Source organism: Agelaius tricolor, unplaced genomic scaffold (assembly GCF_023055355.1).
Source record: "Agelaius tricolor isolate 1412-34295 unplaced genomic scaffold, bAgeTri1.0.p SCAF_47, whole genome shotgun sequence".
NCBI lineage: Eukaryota > Metazoa > Chordata > Aves > Passeriformes > Icteridae > Agelaius > Agelaius tricolor.
Window position 1 is genome coordinate 421315 of NW_027269307.1, and position 18065 is coordinate 439379.

Consider the following 18065-nt stretch of genomic DNA (forward strand, 5'->3'; position numbering starts at 1 on the left):
CATGGATGCATAGATTACTGGTTAATAATGGACAATTTTGCCTATTTGTGTGTAAAGGCTTCAGTTCTTTTCCAGCTTGTCCAAACATGTTTTCCCTTTTTTTCCTTAATTCTATTATTTTAAGAGTTATTGAGATATAATTGATTGCTAGGATTAAGCCATACCCAAGTGACTTTCATGTATTTGTTATTCATGGTGTTTTCCTCATTTTAAATTAACCTGTGATGAACAAGAGCATGTGTTTATTTACAAAGAGAAATATTTCAAATGTCTGGCAAAGTTTTTATAGCACACAAGAAACTTGTCACTATGGTGGAGAAAGTTGAGGACATCAGTTATTACCAAAACAGTTTTATTTCATCTCTTTTACTGTCACCTAGTCGAAAATGTTGCAGTTCTGAAACGTGGACTTGTTCCACAGCTGCTGATGGTTTTCCTCTGGCAGAAGCAATCTATAAAGCAGTGTCTCTGTGGCTTAAACATGTAGATTAATCTGAAACTTTGTGTTACACAGTTACTGGTCTTCTGAATTCCCTGAGAAGAAAATGGCAGGCATCTTTTTCATCTTTTTTTTTTTTTTTTTCCTGTTGTTCAGCACTCAGAATACAAGATGTCCCACACCATTTATTGGGAAATCCCCACTGGGAAGGCTCAACAAGCATGTCTCTGTTTTCACTCATGAAGAATCCTGATGAGAATTATCCAAGCGTAATGACAAAATGAAGGAGGAAATATGTAAGTCAGTCTTCAGATCTGAAAACATGCTTTTTGTGTTTAATTTTATGTTTTGAAAAATAGGCACAGACATGGAGATCAGTGCTTTGTGCACATTTGCAGTATCACCATTGACAGCTTCCTTTTTATGGGAACAGTGCCCTCTGAGGACCAAATACCTCTTTGTCTAGATTGCCTGAGGACAGAAACATCTAAGATAAGCAAGATAGCAGGAATTAAATAATTCCAAGTCCCATTAACTCTAATGACCATAAAGCACAAATAATGCACACTCAAACTAATCATTATTTATAATGATTTCTGAAACTACATTATAAAGTCTGAAGTAAACTCAAATTAAAATCAATACTATGTCACACCAGTAGTGATGTGTCTTCTGGAGTTGGTATGGAATACAGAAAATGGTTATTAAAGACTATATTCATTAAAATCTGTGAATTCATGTTTCTAAAAGCATCTTTAAAAAATAGCTTATATAGAAGCACTGAAAATGCTGAGTTGCAAGGATCACTGAGTCTAACTCCTGGCTCTGTACAGGATGCCCCAAGACGCCATATGGACAATGCCTAGAGTATTGTCCAAATGCTTCTTGAGCTCTGTTGGGCTTTGTGCTGTGACCACTGCCCTGGGAAGCTGTTCCAGTGCCCATGCACCCTCTGGATGAAAAACCTTTTCCTGATATCCAGGCTAAGCATCCCCTGACTCAGCTTCATGGCTTTCCTTCAAATCCTGTCCCTGGTCATGAGAGTGAAGAGATCAGTGCCTGCCCCTCCACCTTTCCTCAAGAGGATGCTGTAACTGCAACAAAGTCTCCCCTCTGTCTCCTCTTCTCCAGGCTGAACACAAATCTCAGCCTCTCCTCCTGAGGTTTTCCCTCCAGATCCTTCACCATAGTAATTTTTCTTCCTCTGAATATTCTCTATCAATTTAATATCCTTTTAATAATTCCAAAACTGCACACAGTAATCAAGGTGAGGCTGCGCTAGTAGAGCAGGACCATCACCTTTTTCTCTTTTTTCGGTTTTAAGTGTCATTGGCAATGTTTTTGTGTATATATATGTCACCTATATGTACAAAGAGAATGTCAAGATTATAGTTTTACTACTTTGTAAATAATTTGATTTGAAATAATTTGGTTTTTACTTGAGGTAAAGAAAGAACATCAGATGTATAAGTAATTCTTTCTTGGAGAACATTACAGCTTCCTGTGTGCTTGGCAGAGCCAATTACTGGCTGGCTATAAAAAAATTGATATGGCAAGTAACCAATTAGAAAAACTCTACAAATCACGATATTTAAGAGAAGAAAGAACTGCTAAAACCTCTCTTGCTTCCTGCTTTCTTCAGAGGAGAGGAGCTTCCCCCCTACCCTTCTCCCGAATCAGAGAAAAGGAAAAATGAAGGCACGTGAAGAGAATAACATGGAGACACTGAGGTCAGTGAAGAAGGAGTCAAATCTGAGATGGAAGGAGATCTTTAACCCTGCCCTGAAATTCTGTGGTAAGGCTATGGTGAAGAGATGATTGAGACATCAGACTCTTTTTTTTCTCCTGTAACTCATGGAATGCACTGGGGGGATGCAGTGTTCTAATCACAGCCATGAACAGAGTAAACACCTGTGTTGAAACAAGCAGACATTGAAGTAGCTGTGATTCAGTGAAAAGCTTGAATAGAATGAGAAAGACGAGAGAGATGAAAAGTTTTGCCCCGGGAATAGAAGAAGAAAACCTCTGTTCCCAGAGATAAATAAAGAGAACTTTTGTTTCTATGCTAGAACAGCTCATCCTTAAAATTGCTTCATCAAGCAATTAAAATCAAGCAATTTAAAGGATGAGTTGAGATGACCCATGTTTGGTAGTTGTGGGAAGACTACCAAACTGTGGGAGGGATTTAATGATTGCAGATTTCCAGGCAGCTGCCATTCATGAAAATTAAAACCATGAGAGAACAGTTTCTTGTGGAAAAATCTCCCTGGCATGGCAGGAGAGACTCCTCTCCCTAGATGGACTGAAGAAATATTATTTTAGAAGTGGTAAGCTGACTGATAATACCAGAGAGGAGATGGGGGAGGAGAAGTTTTCTAAAGGTTTATTCTGATTCTTATTATTCTTCTTTTAGTTCTTTTAATGAAACTTTATTTATACCCTTTAAAGTTTAGAACCTACTTTTGCCCTTCTCCTAATCCTTATCTCACAGCAGAAAATGAATAAATGAATTTAGCGGGTGCATTGGCATTTGGCCAGCTCTCAACCCACCACATGCTTGTATAGATGTACAAAATTTACAGATTTTACAAGTGATTCCAGTTTCTTAATTGTTGAGGAATCCTATTTGCTTCTACTTCTGAAAAGAGAATGCATTTATTTTTCCCATGCTGTATAAATACACAAGTGTGGCAAGAAAACTCAAAACATATTTCTGGCACTGTGAGTATGGAAAATTAACACTGAACTTAACAACTTTGGGTAATTGTGTTTGTTGAGGCTTTGGCATATGTTGCATTTGCTATTAAAAAAAAAAATCTGTTGTCGACAACCACTACACTTACAGTTTAATGTTAAGTATGACTTTAGACAATGAAAGCTGTATGAACATTTTTGCATGTAGATTGGCACACTAAAAGTTGTTATGAGTAGAGAAATCAAACAATATTGAAATTTCCTTACACATTTCACAATTATTACTAGAAAGAGATTGCACATTCTCCTAAGAAAAAAACATTTGGAATCTGACAGAAGTGCAGGGAATGGATTTTTTAAAAAAGGGTGAAAAAAGAACAGAAAAAAAAAGAAAAAGGAGTCACACAGTAGTCAGATAAGATTTTTCATCTATGGACTTTCAGTGCACTTTTCTTCAACTCAATTGGAAGTGATTCAGTGAGTGAAGCTGCTAGGAATGAAGTGGGTGTTTCCAAGTGTCAGTCAACAGAAAAATGATAAAAATGCTGCAGGACCCAATGTTGGTTTTCAGAGCTAGGAAATGAAATGGCAGTGTCCTTTGTATTCAAATCAGCTCTGTCTCCTCCAGTATTTTAAATTCTTGCAAATTTTTAAGAAGTTCAATGTGAACAAAATGGTGAAATGCACAGTAAGTCAGTGTTTTGTTATATGAAATCCTGTAGCTCCAAGAAAATAGTGAAATGTCTCTTATACAGACTCCACTGTGAGTATCTTGCTGTGCATCTGATACCCATAGCGCTGTCATTTTCTCCTCTGCCAAAAAAATTTTTCCAAACTTTCATACTTCTAAACTCTCAGTTTTTATGTGAACCCATAAGAAAAAAATGCCAGGTAAAAAACCCAAGCATAAGTGGTACTATTATTATTATTTGTAGTAGTATTTAATATTATTCATTATTATTATTATTATTATGGAAAACAATCAGGAAATCTCTCAAACAAGTGAACATAATGGCACTTAGTTGTTAAGTGGTCACAATAAATAATCTCTTTTAATATTGCAAAAAGGAAGGGATGATTTCTGGCTTTCTGCTGAATTAGTGTGAAGTAGTTTCATGGCTGATGATGTTTTTTTTGCCCACTCCAATCAGTTTCTCCTCTGAAGGCCTCTTTCTGCCCTGGTACACATGGTCAGCAATTTGTTTTATCTGATAAAAAGGTCCAGAGTCAGGGAAGAATAAAATTTCACATGAGAAGCTCATTTAGTTTTGCCTAACCTTTGTCTTTTTTCTTTTCCTTCAGGAATAGCAATGGTAGCACTCCTATTTCTTCTGTTAGCAACCATATTTGAAAATCTGTAAAAATTCCTCATTTGGCAGCAGTTTCTTCTGATACACAAATTTTAGAGATTCTTTATGCCTTAAAAATATCTTATAGCCACCTGTAAAACACGAGAAATTATGCCAAAATATAGCAAGGGCTCCCAAGTCAAAGCTCTTAGCAGAGCTGTAATTTGCCATCTTTGTAGCTCCAACTGCATGGCTAAAAAGTGGAGGTGAAGAGAGGGTTTGCTGGATAAAATGTTTGTGAATTTAGAAATCTCAGTTCAGATTAATTGAGCTCTTTTTAGGCTGATTGAGTTACACACTTGTGTTTGGGATGCTCCACGTGTATAAATACATGCTCAAATATTAATAAGATCATGTGAAAGACCATAGAGTATTCTGATGCTAAAATAGCAAAGTGAAATTGAAAATTAAGAAAGTAAATTTATCCTGGTTGACAAAAATTATTTCTAAGCTTATAGCCTCCTCTTTAATGATGTCGTAGGAGTGACTCCAAAGCCAAAGGTTTTCAGTGGTTTCCCAGAAAATCTTCATTCAGGTAGGGTTAATTGATATCAAATAATGTTATATTAACTGAGGAAAGTTTGGGGCTGGCCTATACGAATGAGACTAAAGTAGTACATTATAAAACTGTGTGGCTGTATCTTCCATCACACCTTCCACACAGCTGGAAGGTGGGAGAGGATGCCCAGAGGTCCCAGATTTGCCTAGAGCTGCAAACACCAGGGTAGCAGGGGTACAGCTGTGTGCAAAAGATCTGTTCTGCATCATCCAGAGACAGTGGGGAAAGGTAACTGACCTTCTGTAAGAGGCCATCTCTTGGGTACTCTTTCTTGGGTCAAATTCCACACAGATTTGAAAGCCCTGGTGTGAATTTTGCTAATTTATGGTGGGACACTGAAAAAACTCATACCTCCAGCTCATTCAACATTGAACAGGCTTTGGTAGTTTATCAAATATGGCATGGGGTCTAAATACCTTTTATAACTTTTAAAAATTATGTCAGTGGGCACAATGTTCAAAAAAATGAAACTAGGAACTCAGGTTCTCCAAAGTTAGGAAATGACATGATTTCAGTGAAACCTGAATTTTAACAATTTAAACTGTGTGCAGAGACTGTTTAAAGTCTGAGACTTTCAGATTCTCTCCGACAATCCTGCTAGCAGTGATTTCCAGAAGTCTACATTCTTCTCTGTATCAGAGGGTGGTGATGTAGGCTTTCAAGTGACTTCCAGCGATCATTTTAAATGTATTTTATATTTTTTTTTCTTTCATTTTATTGCGACCTCTTTGAAAAAGGACACCTGCTCCAGCTTGTCAGTAGGTACTGGTTAAGTTCTTCTTCTCATGTACAGTCATGACTGAGGAGCAAAAATGGTACAACTTGTTCATTTAAAATGATAAAATATAGCTGAAAACATCAACTGACAACATCAGTTCTCCTGTTTCCTGGATTATCAATCTTTGATTTCCCAACTTAACAAAGATAATTTTTGAGAAGTCTATTTGACACAGTTCTTTATGGTTAAGATTTTAGATGAAAAAAAACCAAAAACAGTTACCAATGCATCTATTTTAGCTCATATTGTGAAAAAATAAAAAAAAATGTGGGCTCTGTTTCCAGCCTTGACATGATATCTGTGTAAACACTTGCCTGGATCAATAAGGCTGTCTTTGATTTTTGGTCTAAAAAAGGAATACTGCTATGTGATCTTCCTTTCTGAATGTTGTAGGTTTTTAAAAGTATCTCCAGATACTGAGGTGTGACATGGTTAATTTTAAGAAATTAAGGAATCAAATAGAATCATATATTTCAAAGATTCCCTGGGAGGCTTATTTTGGTTAATTCCCTCTTTCTTTTTTCAACTGCTGTGCCCTGTGAAGTCATTGAGTAGATCTGTGGTTTTCTTTCAGAGAGGAGAAAAATGGCCAAATGAGATTAAATTAATGGGTTTCCCTTTATTCAGCTGCAGTCTTTTCAAGAGACTTGATTGATGTTTTGCTATTTTCACATTTTGTTACATTCCTTGCCATTTGAATGAATTGTCAGCATTATAATGTCTTGAATACTCTGTAAATTATATCATAAGTACTCCCACTTTGTTTACACACTGAATTGTGATTGATCTATCCATTTTATATTTCTTTAATTTATAACTCTCCTAATTGCTAAGTATAATGGGACCAATCAAACCCCAAATTATTTAAAGCAAAGCAGTGATTTAATCTGTTGTCTTTCATAGATGGCATGAGGTACTAAACCCCAGCCCTGTTTCAAATGGCTCTGAGAATATAGATGACTAAATATAATGTGAAGATGGATTTTTTTGCCAGTTTTGTTTTGGTTTTTAAGGAGCCTGGTTTAAATACATACCTCCTCACTGAGGTGAGACTTTCCCCTAACTGCACCCTGTTCTTTTTATCTGTTCCCAGGAAAAATATAAATGAATATAAATGAAATAAAATAAAAATGATATAAATGAAAAGTGAGTGTGGAGGAGCCATCATGGCCACAGTTGATGGAGGAATTGTTACTGAGGCAAAAAGGGAGGTAATGGGAGCTGGCAGTGTTAGTGATGTATACTGAAGGTGGATTGTGCTGAGAGAAAAGAGGAACAAGGGAAACCCAGGGAAGAAGAAAAAGAAGAGACTGTGAGTGGAAGAAAGAGAAAATTTTCCATTCCTTTCAACTTTGAGACTAATCCTGCTTACATGCTGCTCTTCTTAGCAGTCTGTTTTACTTCTTGCTCTTCCCCTTCCCCTTTGCCCTTCAGAGGCAGGGGAAGAAAAAAGAAGGGAAAAAAAAGAATAGATGGAAAAGCAAGAGTGAATTTTCCTCATCATCTCCCTGACTGTGAGATTGCTTCTCCTTTCAGGTGTTCTAGTGTGCTTAGCGTTGTTCTGGAATTGCACTTTTTATCTTGTCAGTAGCTGTGATGAGATAAAACTGAGAAAGGGTGTGACACACATGGCTGGTTTGAATTCTCTCTGAAACTCATCATGTTCCTTAGATGAACAAATATATTATGTACAAGTTGGAGTATATCACTGGAAAAAAATTGCCAGACAGAGCTCAGTGTGCACAGAAACTGGTTTCATTCTTAAACCAGACCAGTGTTGGGGATTGCTTGTGAACACCAAGAATGAAATATTTCTAAATGTGTGACCTGGATTTTTTATTACCAGCACAATAATTTTTTTGTTCTTGAGCATTCTCATCCTCTTTTCGGTAAATCTTGTGCAGGCTCTTGAGTGAAGGTTTTTTTTTATCAGTGGAGAGCAGGCTGAAAATGTTAGTGAATCTGAATAATATTAGGCTCAGCTGAAGTATAAGCTATAAGGCAATGGGAGAATCAAGCCTGAAATACTAAATGAAATGTGCCTCTTTAGTCTTCAAGAAAAGCTATGTCTCAACAGTAAAGTTTGAAACCTAGGACAAGAGAAAAGACACCATTTTATTTTATAAAGGTTTAATATTCTAGAATTAGCAAGAAAATCATAGGCACCTAATTTCTGCTGCATTTTTAGAAAATGAATCAACAACATGAACAAGTCAGGGATGATTATTTTCCTTTATGTTTCTATTTCCATTGTTTTCAGCCTGTGGATCTGTGCTGGCTCACACTGTTGGCTCTGCCCTTCTTTAGCAGTCAGGTAGTTGATTTTTTTTTTCCCCTGCATCTTTGATTACCCTGCCACAAAAATGAAAGGAGCCTCATCAGATTTTATTTTAAGTCTGGGAACTTTTCCTACCTCTTGAACCTGAATGAATATTTAAGCAACTCATAATGCAACAATTGTTATTCTGAGGGAAAATAAAAAGCAATTCTCTGCTGAACGTCTCTGTAGCCTGATGGAAAGGTAATGGCACTGCTGCAAACTAGAATAAAATCAAATCCTAATTGTTTTGGTGAATTAGACTTCCTAGCAAGTCATACTTTAATCTCTGCATAAATTAGAGGCCTTTGCTCTGTTCAAATTCCTGTGGGGTTGCTGTCTTTGGTTTCTGTCTACTTCATTCAGCTCAGCTAGTGAGTGCTTCTGAACAATGTCATGATATTTCCACTAAAGAATTCAGAGTTGCTGAGAAGAAATGTGTCGAGCTGTTGATAAAATTCAATCTAGATGAGTTGCAGCAATGAGCAGCAGGTTGAGTTGCAGCAATGAGGTTTGGCAGGTTCCTCAAGCACTCCAAGGGATGTTGGTGAATAAGCCAAGGTCCAGAGCCCAGGGGCAAAGCTGTTTGTCCAGAGTACCCAGAGAGCAAACTGGAACTCCTGTTACTCCAAATGCAGGTTCTGGGGCTCGTGGCTGATGAAGAAGAAGGGTATACCAGTGATTGCAAGGTTTTGGGAAGAAGTTGAGCACATACATGAAAGAAAAAAGGTTTAAAATCAATTATTTCTTCGGGAAAGTGAGCTAGGTGATGGGAAAATATATATTCAAGAAGTTACAATCTTGGTATGGTTTTGGTTAAGCATGTCCTGCTTTTCTCATTTTTTTCTGTTTCTAAATATACCATATAAAAACTTTCTCTACAGTAAGGCTGATAAATAGTCTAGCAGACTTAGATAAATTAACTTTAGTTTATTTAACTTAGTAAATAGACTTTACTGAGGGTCTAATTTTCTCAATAGAGTACTGCTGGTTTGATTTTTTCTTTATGCAAGGAATATGAGGAAGGTCATGATATTGCCAAAACACACCCAAAACACAGTTCACAATTGCCATCAATATCAAACCAATGGAATATATTATAACAAAAAAAGAAGAAATCTCTCAAATTCTCATGGAGTTCTGTAGCTGAAACATAAGTAAGTTCAGACTATAAGCAGTAATTTACATCAGTCTGAGATGCAGATTGTTAATTGGTTAATTATTAATTTGTTTGTTTGCTCTAAAAGGTGCAATGACATAAATATATTAATAAAAAAAAGAAAAACTATTTTTAAAAACTATTTCTAACCATCTTTTTAAAAAAGCCCTCTGAATACACATATAGACACCCTAGAGTTACACAAATCCTGCTATTTATTAATCTATTTGGGTGACCTTGAAATGACCCTATCACCCTAACTCAAATCAGCTGTAATCCTGGAAAGTGGCAGGAAAATGCCTATGTAAGAAGAAAAAACATAAGAAAAATATTATTTTCTGGGGAGCCTGAGTTATAAGATTAGATTATGGCTGTCAGAATCAAGGGCACATAGGCATGGCGCATAATGATTATGATTTATGGGAGCCTTAAAGAGAAAGAATTAAATATATATTCTAAAAGTTCTGTTTTGCTGTGATTAATCTAAACACCTTCCTTGGGTTTATGATGACAGAGGAAGGCTATGTTGACAAGAACTTTTCCTTTTTTCCTCACCAATAGTTTCAGTAACTTCTGATGTACAAATCCAGATTTAGAAAATGAGCCTTTTGTAGGCTTTCATTGCAAAGGATGAAAGCTAGTAGGTACAATTTGCAATAAATTTGAGGTCAAATGTGACACTAGATAGACATCTGCTACAAATAAACAAAGTCATAGTGCACTACATGAAGATGCTATTAGCAGGACACAAAGTCAAAAGAACAGTCTGTCTACAAAAAAAAAAAAAATCTTCCTTTCAGCTCTTTTTAACAGTTATTTTCCTTGTTTTGAAGCCTGCAGCAAAGTGATATCTGCAGCTGAAGGTCTAGGCTGGTTTTAAATTTATAGCTTAGTGCATCATAGATCTAGTCAGATATTTGTAGCAAATTGAAAACTGCATCATATTTTTCTCCCTAATGAACTCTATGTGATTTCTTGGTACCTTTTTCTCATCCGGTTGTCTGAAAGTATTTCTTCAGAAATTTTGTTATTTTAAGACACATACTCCTAAATACATTTTCTAGTAATATTAAATCTTTCATTTCTTGGTGTTACAGAAAATAAAGAAAAAAATGCAGTTATTAGAAACATACATCCATATAGCCAAATGTTTGTCTCCATCTTGGTCATCCCATAAATGTCATACAACCTACTTAGGAATGGGATGGATAAAGACACAGTTAAGATTCTTGTTACATCAACATGGTAAAACATCTTGACTAGAAGAGTCATTGTATGGTTTTTATTAAGTGTCCATGCAGTCATTGCTGGTACTCCTTAAAAATATTGCCATTGGGATGTGGGGCTTTTTGAACATCCAGCTTCAAAACCAAAACTTTGAACCAACCCAACGGACCTTAAGCATCAGTATCTTAACACAAGAGAGATGAAGGGGTGTTTCACTGCATTAGTTTTGTTTCTAGAGGGTGAACTTCTAGTTAGGCAGTAGAGCTTACAAAGGACATCAATCAGAGTATCTACTGTAAAATAGAAACCAGTTAAAGGGAACATCTCAAAGGAAAAAATGATGGGAAAAGTTAGACACTCACCCCATCCAGGTCCAAAAAAAACCCCCTTAGATTATAGGGTGGATCATATGGATACATTATATTTGTATCCATTATTATGGATACAAAATATGGAAGGTTATTTTTCGTAGTGGTTTAAGAGGTTCAGCATTTGTACATTGTCTCTTAAATGTCACGAAAATTAATTCCAACTACCCAGCATGGCTGTAGATATAATTAGAGATTGAAGAACTCTAATTACTGCACTACAAATGTTAAGAAAAATACAAACTATGAAATAGCCTTACAAACATCTTTACTCCTGAAAAAATATTTCTGTACTGTTATATTTTTGATAGGATTTAAAATAAAAACATACCAATAAATGTCACTAAAATTGTTATTGGAAGAATAGTAATGAACATAAATGATGAATAAAGTTCTAGAAGTTAAAATACTAGGAAACTGTTAGTAGAAATAATTGCTTTGTAAGTATCAATCAGTGAAACTTCACAGTACTTTTATAAAATAAAGAAATAGTAATTAATTTTTTAATTTTGTCTAATTGGTTGGTATAAAGTAAATTTGATGGAGCCCTTGATAATACTTGCAAGATAATGAGAGGTCTATGTAAGTAAGAGTAAAGTAGTAAGAGTTTGATTTTGTTTATGAAACTCATTTAGACAGTAACTCCTAAAATGAAATCTCACTTCTCTTAAGACAATTATTTCCTTAGATCTCACGTGCAGCTTTACAATTAAACCAAACTTCATGAGTAGTCTAGGTTAAGGTTGAAAAGTGTATTTTAAGTTATGAGGTGAAGAGAAAGGACTCTTTGTGGCATAGTGCCTCTCCAGACAAACACTCCAGCTATTAAAAGATGCCTGGAAGCAGTGTTGTAGAAGACTTTTGTATTTCACAATAAATGTACAGCTGAATTCACAGCATGCTAGAATCCATGAAGAACAAGCAAAGGGTAAAGGTTGTAGTTTTCTTTGTGTTCCTTCAAGAGAGAAATAGTATAGCTATTCAGTGAACATGAAATGGGCTTCCATACCTGTTCAGTTTTTAGAAATCAGCATAAGCATTTCTTTTAAATGAAAAATAGAGAATAATTTGGGTTAAAACCCAGTACTAATAAATGTAGAAACCTAATCTTGTAGTTATGCAAGACTTATTATTCAACATTTGTGTCAGAATGTTTGGAGCAGACCGGTTGCACTTAATTGCACAAACTTTGAGAAAATGACACACTAAATTAGAAGGAATGCTGGGTGAACAGTTACATGAACTGTATTCTACTCATCAAATTCTACTAGATTTTTTCTACTAGACAAAAACACTAGACCTTAAAAGAAACACAAGAGTTAAACACAATGTAAAGGGCTTCTTTGTCTGTTGATACACAATTCCTGAGAGAAATACAGCCTAGCAGATAATTCCAGTTAAGAGACTGAGTTAAAGGAGGGGTAGAAGAATGCTTTGGATTCACAGCAGAAGAGCTCTTGTGAGACACCTGTAGCCTTGTCTGCATTAGAGGTTGGAGCCAATTTTGGGGGTGTTATTTCTCTTTGTGAATGTGTTGGGTTCAGAGAACTCCAAGGGTGATAAAATGGTCATGTCCTAGAGCTGGTGAGAGAGGTATGTTAACTTTAGTCAAAACCTCACAGGAGGTAGGAAAAGAAGCAAAGCAGGTGCTGCCTCATTGGGAAAAAACAGGGAAATTAAGACAGTGCTTCTTTATCAAAAATTGAAAGGGTCAGAAAAGGACTAGGCAAGAAAATGATATGGGCACTGCAAGGTAGTGAGGAGACAGTTGCTGATGTCTCAAATCATACAGATGAAGCCAGTAAAAGAATTATTTGGTGCATTTTACTAAGCTGGTCAGGAGAAGCAAAGGCCTCTGTTGGCTCTCTGATTTGAATTAAGAAATATCATCTGTTCTTGGCTTCATCAGCATCGATGAGCATCTCAAGGATGAAGCTCTGAGTAACACTTTTATCCTTGGATGTGTATTGGGAAGGTATGTGAGGGTAAATAATAAAGCCTAGCATCTAGTTCTAGTAGGCAAGACTAATGTACTTCAGGATTTAATAGAAACTGGGCTATTGATCGATCCCAGGTACGTGGAACTGCTGGCTGATGACCATTATGGTGAAAAAAACCATAGTATCACCCAGTAATTTTTAATTATATGGGTCAAAGCCAATGAAGCAAACCTTATCTGAAGATGAGAAAAAAAAATCAATAGAGCAGCTTGATCAGGTTGGTTTGAGGTACTTGAGTGCACAGTCAGTTGCAGTCTAAATGGCATAAATATCTTAACACCTATCCAGAGATGAAAATGATGTCTTTATTGCTAATCCATAGGAATTTAATTTAATTTATTATTTTCTTCATTGTAAGTTATTTATTACTTGTATTTACATGAATCTATTTGGATTATGCATATGTATTATTTTTATAAGATTGGGTTGATGGTATAAATATCAAATGACAGTTTGGTCTAGGATATTTGGATACTGATATTAAAGTGTAGGGTCACAGGTGGAGTCTCTACATGTCTGCCACCACCTTAAAAATCAGGTGTTGCTAAAGTACAGCTAGAAATTGTTTTTTTCCTGTGGCATTTGACAGATCTTTTACAATTCCATTAAAACCTTTCAGAATCTTTGATTCTTTGACATTCTTTACCTGAATCAAACAAAGGATCTAATATGCTTTCTCGCACAGGCTGTAATTTTCTAGCACTGCAAAAGACTTTAATTTATGGGTCTGCTTTTCTGGGGTATTTTTTATCACATAATTGGAGTATTTAATTGATTAGCACTAGGTTAATTTTATTTCATTCTTGACAATAAATTTTTTGACAAATTAGTAATTTCTACCACATCTATGGATATTTGATTGCAAATACTTCTAGTCCTCTCTTTACTTCAGATGATGTCCTCATACTGCCCATTATGCTTTTTTTCTAGAATACATGATCTACTTGCATATAATTGTAATAACTTTTGCCATTTAAAAAAGTTTCAGGTATTGTGGTACTACTCATGGTTTATAAAGAAAATACGTTAATGTGGTAACATGTAGAATTTTAGTAATATTTTCAGATTCATGCTGCTCAAATGAATAATGCTCAGAGGACTCAATGAGATCCAAAATATAGGATTAGATGTCCTCTTTCTGACTATTTCTGTTTGCTATAAAAATACAACATGTAAAGTTTAATTTTATTTCTCCTTTTTATGATATCCAAATGTTCTAAATTTGAAAAACTGCAAAAGGTTAAATTATTATTTAATGTGTACTTTGTTAAAAAATCCAGAAAAAATACACTTATTCTTGGCTCCTAATTAAATGATCTTGATTAAATGATCTTGATCTCAGAAATATTACCAGCTTTATCTACAAGAGTTTAAGAATTTTAACTGAATTTTATTAGCTTCCTCTAATAATCTTTCATGCAAAACTAATCCTGCTGCTTCACTATTACTGCAAGTTTTGTCAAAAACTGAACTGCAGGCTTTTTCTTCTCAATGTGGCAAACATTAGGCCATTCATGTTTATGGATTACTGAATTGTAAAGACAAATTACTTTTTGTCTTTTAAATTCCAAAACACAAAGTAACACTTGAAGCAAAACTAACACCTTATCTTTGAAAATTTCACAGTGTGTATGCATTGAAAATTCTTATCTTCTCTTCAGGCTTCAGAATTTCAAGAATTTCCCTTGGGTAAACTTGAAACTGAATGGGCCCATTCCATAAATGCTAAACATGTTAATTTTGATAGCAATTTATCTGTATGGCTTGTTTTGTTTTAGTATTACTACTTCCTTCAGTCTCTCATAATTAAATTGTCATGCATGTCCGCAAAGCTTAATGAATCAGAATGATTTGGGTTTTTTTTCCTTAATTTTTACAGCTTTTCCTTAATTTTTCCAGCTTGGTAAATTTGCTTAATATGCATTTTACCATTTGATACATGATGCTTCCAAAATATTCTTCTAATGCTTTGGGCTTCATGGCTTTCTTTTCTCAGTTGCATGTGCAGAAGAGCCCTACCTCCACTGAAGGAGGCTCCTTTCTAATAATATTTAGGCAAAATTTTTCTATTATTATTGGTCAGACTCCTGTGAATCATTCACTTAAAACAGAAGGAAATTCAGTTGTTTTTTATGGTTTTCTGAAAGACTCTGTGGTGTTATAGCCAATTGGTCTTCATCAGACTCAGGCTACCAGAACCATAGCAAGATTTTGAATTGTCTTAGTGTGGCTTTCCTGTCTCAAGTTTGTTGGATAAAGAACAGGGCAAAATAGAAAATTTCTGTGTCAGTCAATATATATGTTTTTACTTTCTCTCTAGCAACCTCTACAGAGAAAAAATACAGATCACACTCTTTACCTCTGCTTTTATTCTAGATGTCCCCCTTTCTGCACCTACATTAATATTAAAAATGTGTTTTCTTTGAGAATCAGCTCAACAGTGTCCTGGGGGCCAGAAATGTCTCTTTTGGGTTGAGTTTTCTATTGCAGTTTGTCTGCTTGTCTTGATTCCACTACTAATTTTTTTTTAATTTATCTTTTATGTGCTCTCTCGCAGTGTTTAACTCTGAAGTTGGGGAACCATTTCCAAACAGAACAAGAGACTTATACACAGTTGAAACCCAGATTTCGAGTAAATTTTCATTTTAGGTAAGTTTAGCCCACTTTATTTCTAGCCAAAAGGGAATATGAAAGACACATAAATATTTAAGTGAATTCAGTCTTACTGTATAGAAAACAGATGTGAATTACTAAGACAAATTACCTTCGTTTTAAACCCCTCTTGCACAAAAATCTTCATCAAAAATACCTTCTGGGTAAAATTTCTGGTAAACCAATGGGCTTCAGAGAAAAGTCAAATTAGTAACTACTTGAAAAGTTTCTTTTTTCCCTTGTCAAGTAAAACCTTCATTCTCAAAAGTAAACTTGTATCTCTCTGTCTATTTGGATAAATTTTTATATTTATTTAGCATGCTAGGAGAAAAATACTGTTGACTGAGCTGGTATGTATTCTTTAGAACCACCTGAGGTTTATTATATTATCTGGCTCTTTCTAATGCCTATAAACTCACAAGATATTTCTCTCTCTAACCAAAAGAAGCATGTAGAAAAAACAATTGAAATAATGCTCATAATAAATGAAAAATATCTGGATTTTTCTTTCTTAGTAAGATTGAGTGTCAAAAGACTAATCTAATGACCATCCTGATTCAGCTGTTTTACAAAATAAATGTTGCAGTGTTATTGTTACTCAGAAGTTAAAAGAGCAACATATAAAATCTTCTTCCTCTACATGATTTTCTAAAAACCTCACTGATTTGCCCTACAGCCATTTATGACAGAACTTCCTCTATTTGTGCTCCCAAATGAACATAAAATTAAATGTAATTTGAATAACTTTATGCAATTGTTCTCTTTCATGCCTTGCCTTGAAAAAATTCTGAAATCATGCTCTCAATTATTTTCAAAGAGGACATGATACTCAGTTTTGGAAGTTAGGCTCATTAATTAACAAACTTTTATTCCACCACCCACTAATTTTCCCTGAACTGTTCTTCACACAGGTGAAAGGACACTAGGTGAGATCTGAGTGTCTCAACATGAGAAAAGATTTTATGAATATTTTATATTTTTTTGAATAAAACATTTTTTCAGCAATACACAGATAATTTTTATGCAAGGTGTTTCTTACATTTGGGCTGTATTTGTAGAAAAGTATCTTTAACCAACAGTCTGTCAAGTTCTGTTTTTTTTTCTCTAGGATTGTTTTATCTCTGTATCACAACAGTCATTTTAAAAATCTTGTTGACGTGTAAAACTCTATGAAATGTGTCTGGAGGAACTTGCAACTTCTATGAGAAAAACAGCTCTTGTTCATTATTCTAGTTCAGGTAAAGTGAGGACAAATGAGGAGAACAACTCCTAGTGATCTTGCTGAGTGGAGCAGTACACTGGATAATCTGTTGAGTCACCCTTGAAGTGAATTTAAAAGGCTGGAGTGCATAAAGCATGGGAAAAGGGAGACCTACATTAAAATGGTGTAGGTGGTGTGCTAAGTAAGAAATTCCCCCTTGTGTTGACATTAGCATGCACTGAGGTGAATATTAAAATGCAAGAGTAAACCTTAAAGACATCTGATTTAAATTTCTGATGTCTCAATCTTCTTACTCTCTTGAGAGAAGAAGAAACAAAGCCTGTGTTTGATTGTGTAGGGTACTGAAAAAAAATCCATTAGAGGAGCAGTATTTGCAATCTTTATAGCTGATATTGGTCAAAAGTCCTTAAAAGCAACAGGTTCTGACAGTTTCATTTTTTTTCATGGTGTATCATGTATCTCTCCAAACAGCAGGCAATATAATCAGAAAGTGCTGACCCATATGCTACAGAAATGGCATAAATAATACACTTTAGCTTAGTGAATCCTGTCTTGGAAAGAAGCTCTAATGATTATAAATTAATTACCTTATTTTGTCCTCTTTGTTTAGCCTGTCTTTAGGTGTGGCAAGATACCACAGTTCTTCACACATCTAAAAGGAATATATAAAACCTTCTGGAGGTAAATGTCCTGCTCCCTAGTGCTTAAGCTCATTCACCAAAACAGTTTTTATCACCTTTTTTTTTAATTTAAATAATTGCAGAACACAAAATTGGCAGACTAGTGTGAAATAGCATTTGTGAAGATACAGAAGTTTTCTGGTAATATATCTTTGTCAGTTTGTTCCTTGTTCCATTCAATGAAATTTTGTCTTTTTAATGAAAGTCATTAAAATCAAATAGCCCCATATACAGAAGAGTGGGAAATCTACTTTCTGGCATACATTTTGTTTCCTTCTTGTCTCTATTTGTAATACAGTCTGTGTTTCAGGATAGCATCTGCAAGGCCCATGTTTTTCTATAAACATGTGAAAGTCACAGTCTAATGAAAAACATAGCAAAATAAAAAATAAAATCCAGATGTAATAAGCCACTTACTAACTTCACTAGCATTATATAATGGAAACATTATTTCTGTGTAAGCAAGAACTGCAGAATATTAGTGATTTATTAATGGCTTCCATGTGAAGTTTACCTCATGGAAGCTTTCAAATAGCTTTCCCTCAGTTTCCATGTTTACTGAAATATTTAAGGTACACCTTAAATTAAAATTGCTTTTATCATACATCTGCACTAAACATG

General features: G+C 35.0%; 1 long non-coding RNA gene across 1 annotated transcript in view; it reads left to right on the forward strand.

Annotated features, from left to right (window-relative positions):
- Nucleotides 1–18065, forward strand: part of LOC139604220 (uncharacterized) — a 93808-nt gene that overhangs the window by 8357 nt on the left and 67386 nt on the right. The window contains exons 3-6 of the long non-coding RNA XR_011683916.1: nucleotides 596–735; nucleotides 2082–2234; nucleotides 15448–15539; nucleotides 16776–16945. This is a non-coding gene — a long non-coding RNA (uncharacterized lncRNA). The remainder of the gene's footprint in view (nucleotides 1–595; nucleotides 736–2081; nucleotides 2235–15447; nucleotides 15540–16775; nucleotides 16946–18065) is intronic.